The sequence below is a fragment of the Amblyomma mixtum genome, chromosome 10 (assembly GCF_055824585.1).
Source record: "Amblyomma mixtum isolate Tamu chromosome 10, ASM5582458v1, whole genome shotgun sequence".
NCBI classification, from domain to species: Eukaryota; Metazoa; Arthropoda; class Arachnida; order Ixodida; family Ixodidae; genus Amblyomma; species Amblyomma mixtum.
The window spans coordinates 81,646,145-81,650,774 of NC_143021.1; positions in this window are offsets into that span (position 1 = coordinate 81,646,145).

Below are 4,630 nucleotides of genomic sequence, written 5' to 3' on the forward strand. Positions count from 1 at the left end.
TTGGAGTCTAGCGGGGAAACGAACTCGTGCCACCGCCGTGAGTGCGGGGACGCTGCCATTCCGCCACGACACTTTGTTTTGCCAACAAGGTATTTACTACACGAGATTATGTATGTACAGAAAGGGGATATATACAGATTATTTACAAATCACTCTCCGACACGACACTTCGACGTTTTAAGGTGAATAAAGGCTCTTCTAGTGAATGCACAGTTATTAAAAACGTAGCTTCCAGATATGTACTAGGGCCTACTTGAGTAATTCCGAGCTTGTTAATTACAGAAGTCGCAATTAAGCTAGTAACAAATTTCCCCCGTTTCCGGTAAATTTCCTGCGTGCTTGGCGTGCAGTCGTAGCGCCATCATACGGCACCCACAGAAAATCCCCTCGAAACGTACGGCGCTGGCCCAGTGGATGGCGCAGGTGCGGAGCGCACTGGGACCGGACGAGGTGGTGACCGGGACCGGACGGACTGACGACTGCGAGAGCGACGTGACTGCGTCAAATAAGAGAGTTCTTAATCTTAATATTTTGAAAGTAAAGTGTATTTAGATTCAGGCTAGTTAGAGGAAGTGCAGGCTAAAGAGCAGAACTTAGATCAGTCAACTGTAAAGAAGTACTGAAGTTTGGGCTAGTTGGTGTTGATACATAATACAAAAATCTGTCGTAGCACGAACGGAACGGGGACAAGAGAGAACAAACGAGAACAAACACGACAGGACGAGCGCTGCTCGTCGAGAAAAACGCCCTCCGCTGCCGATCTGGAACCGCCAGATATTGACGCGCGGCCTCCGGTGATACAGGAAGTGGCGGCTGAGGAGAGTCAATAGCAGCGCAGAAAGCCCGCTCTTCCGGTCTGGCTGCCTCTGCCTGCCGTCGCCATGGCCGACGAGCTAGGCAGTGATTTCAGCACGGAAATGTTATTGTCGTGAAAATAAACGCATCATCAGACATGAAATTTCGCCTTTTTTTGGAGAACATGGCCGAATCTTGGAACGGAATTCCTGCGTTTATTTTTTGACGCGAATGTGTTGAAGAAAGCCGCAGCCGGTGGTGTCCGTGGCTGAGCGGCCGTCCAAAGGTACGCGACGGCATGCATTCGAGCACGCAAATTCTGATAAATACTTAAACACGCGTGCTAAAATAAATATCTTGGTGTCGAATTGAGCACTTTCGTGATCTTAAAAGAAGGGTCAGTGTCGCTGCTCTCACAGACCTCGTTGCTGAGTGGTGTTTGCCACTTGTTGATCACATTTGCTTTTGCGTCGAGGGATACGCGGCGGCGCGCCGCCGCCTCTACGCTACGTGTAACTCCAGCCGGGCGTCGCGCCGCCGCGACGTTTCCTAGCGCGCATATATTGTCGAAAAAAAACGTCGCATGTATCCCGGGCTTAATGGCCATGTCTGTTCTGGCCGGCAGCTATAGATTTTCAGCGCTCATATGTTAGTTAACTTTCTTTGAAAGATGGTTATTGCTTTTCTAGGTGATCGGTAGGCAGAATTTCCGGTAGGCTGAATTTCATTCGAGCACGTGTTTGTAAGTGGTTTTTGTTTTTTTTTAGCCAGTAGATATTCGAGCATTTTGTGGTAGCCATAATCGAGAACTGCTAAGATGGTCAGCAACTTAAGATGAAATGCAAGGAATGTGAGGTTTCGGTGAATTTGAAGGAAACGCTGTTCGAATCGATAGGAGAGGCCGATGGGACGGATTTCGTGTGCAAATGTTGCATATTGGCTGCACGTAATGGGTGGGTGTTACGTATGGGCGCTCTAGAAAGAGAGCTACAGGTAGAGGGGACAGAGAAGCGCCAACTTCAAGAAAAGCTTGGTCAGTTCGAAGCAAAAATTGCTAACACTGCCATCAGAAGCCACATTAGCGGACATTCCAGCGCCAGCCACCTGGATGTGGCTTCCACTGGCACGGACAGCGATAAGAAAGTAAGCTGGGCAGGCTGAGACAGGAGCAGCTACCCGCCGGTAGCAGTTAGGAAGTCGGCAGGCGATGGAGAGAGAAGGACCAAGCTAAGCCCGAAGAATGAGGTCTCAGTCGCTGATAAGAGGCAGCAGAATCCAGAAATTAGGAAGGACGAGGAGAGTGCCCTAGTGCTTATCGCTAGTGACTCAAACATGAGGAGGTGCAAAAGAGCTATACTGGAGCGTGTAAAGTGTAATAGGCGGGTAGCAGCCGGGGTATTCGCTGGGAGCACAATGGACGCCCTACTGAGAGAGACAAAAACTGATTTTCCTGAGAACGTTGCAGGGCGCAATTTGGTAGTGATAGCGGCGGGGCTAAATAATGTCCTGAATGGTGACGCCGCACAAGTAGTGGAAAGATTAGCTGAGGGAGTTGACGGTATAAGTACGGTAGCACAGCAAGTGCAGATGGTGGTGTCCACTGTGCCGGAGGTGCAAGGACGGAACGGAGAGGTTGCCAAAGACGTGGTGACCTTTATCGACAGACAAGGAAGTTAAGCCTGGAGGGGGGCTTTGAAGTGGCAGACAAACAGGGAAGTGCACAAAGCAGCCTTTGGCAGAGGCTTTACACGAGATGGCATCCATTTCAGTGCAAGGGTAGGAGCAGAGATCGGCTGGCACCTGGCAGGACCGGTGGTAGCTTTTTTAGGGGGTCCACGGTGGCTCAGGGCGCACAGTAGGTAGAAGCGACGTAGGAAGCGTAACAATCACGGCTGAGCCCAAGAAAATGGCCACTAGGCGGTCCAGGAACACAGTTACTAACAAGAAATTTAACACCAGGATATGTTACATAAACATGCAAGGGGGTCGAAAGGGAGCGAAATGGCTAGAAATGAAACAGCAGTTAAAGGACGAAGAAGTAGATGTTTACGCGCTATTCGAGACACATATAACGGATCTAGCAGATCCACCGTTAATCGATTTCTCTCTCCTAGAAGGGAGCAACAGAAGAACAACGGAGAAGAGGGGTGGAGGAGTACGTATGCGCGGTGGCTCAGCGGTTACGGCGCTCGGCTGCTGACCCGAAAGATGCGGGTTCGATCCCGGCCGCGGCGGCCGAATCTCGATGAAGGCGAAATTCTGGAGGCCCGTGTGCTGTGCGATGTCAGTGCACGTTAAACAACCCCAGGTGGTCAAAATCAGGGTGTCGAACCGGAGCCGAACCCGAATTTTCGCCCGGCACCGGTACCGAAGCGAACCCATATTTTTTTCGCCATCTTGGAACTGAACCCGAACCCGAAAGATTCAAAGGAACCGTTCCGAACCGGTTCGGGACCCGGTTCAGCCCCACGTTTTTGCATCCCGGCATACCTCATGTTTACGCACAAAATGAGATGATCTAGCGCATAGATTTACCCATCCGTAGCTCTCTGCACTGGGAAGTGCGAAAATGGTACCCAGTATATGCGACAGCAAACTTACAGGAAGTCTGGTGCCTGCGAAGAAGCATAATTGACGTTTCTGTAATGTACTACCGCCAATTATAAAGACTTGTACGTCAGGTTCATGTGAAATCTTGAGTAATTACTCCTCCCTTTTTACATATTCGCGTAAATATTTAATCAGAATGCTAGGACTGCTCGAACTCAATAAAGTACTATAGACACCAAATTTTTGATTCCGTGATTTCTTCTTTCAAACGATGCGTTAGACATTGGGGTACATGGAGCACCCCGTGGTATTCACCAAACACATAATAAATAATTTATATTTGAATTTCTTCTTGACCCTGTTTCGGTTTCACCAACATACCGGTGGCAGTGACGTGTAGTGGAAATTAGGTCGCGTGAGGTTCAATAAAACGGCAATATAACTGCTGATACGTCGTTCGTTGTAATTATAGATCTTGGAGCCGCCGGCTGATTAAAGTGCTATAGTGAGTATAAACAACGTATCAGCTTCAAAGACACTGTAGCGCAGCAAAAGACGAGGACACAAGAAACGAGAGACGAACACCACGAGCGCTAACTTCCAACAAACTTTATTCTCCTGAAGCATCACACTTTTATACACCAGAAAACAGTAATCACACGTGCGAACAGTATCAATTTCTTAGAAAAACGAGCTCTTTATCTGAGAGGAGAATGGAAGGTGTGCTTACACACGAGCATCCTGACCTATTTATCTTTTCGGCTTCAATGATTTCGCGCGTTAACCTTTCTCTACTTTTTCCTATTACCAGACTTTTATCAAAGTAAGGCTTACAGGTTTTTGACTTGCATGCGAGAATGTGGTCAACCAGCGATCCGCCTTGCCCGTTTCTGACGTTGCGAGCGTGTTCCATTAGGCGCTCGTTCAGACATCTCCCCGTCTGGCCGATATAGTGCTTCCCGCATGACAAGGGAATTTGATATACAACACCTTCATCGCACGTGACGTAGGGCTTCTGGTGCCTAGTTGCGCAACCGCGCGCTTTGTTGGTGTTAGTTTTTCCCAGTTTGCACAACGTTGCAAGTTTTTTAGGCGCCGAGAACACGACGGTCGCATTCGCTCGTTGACCAATTCTTTTTAAATTGTGGGAAATCTTGTGTAGGTAAGGTACTACAACAAGGTTTTTTCGTTCACGAGGAACCGGGTTTAGGTTACATTGATTTTCTGGTTTCATTCTCTTAACAAGTTTTTCGGCAACAGAAACTTGAACATGAGAGGGGTACCC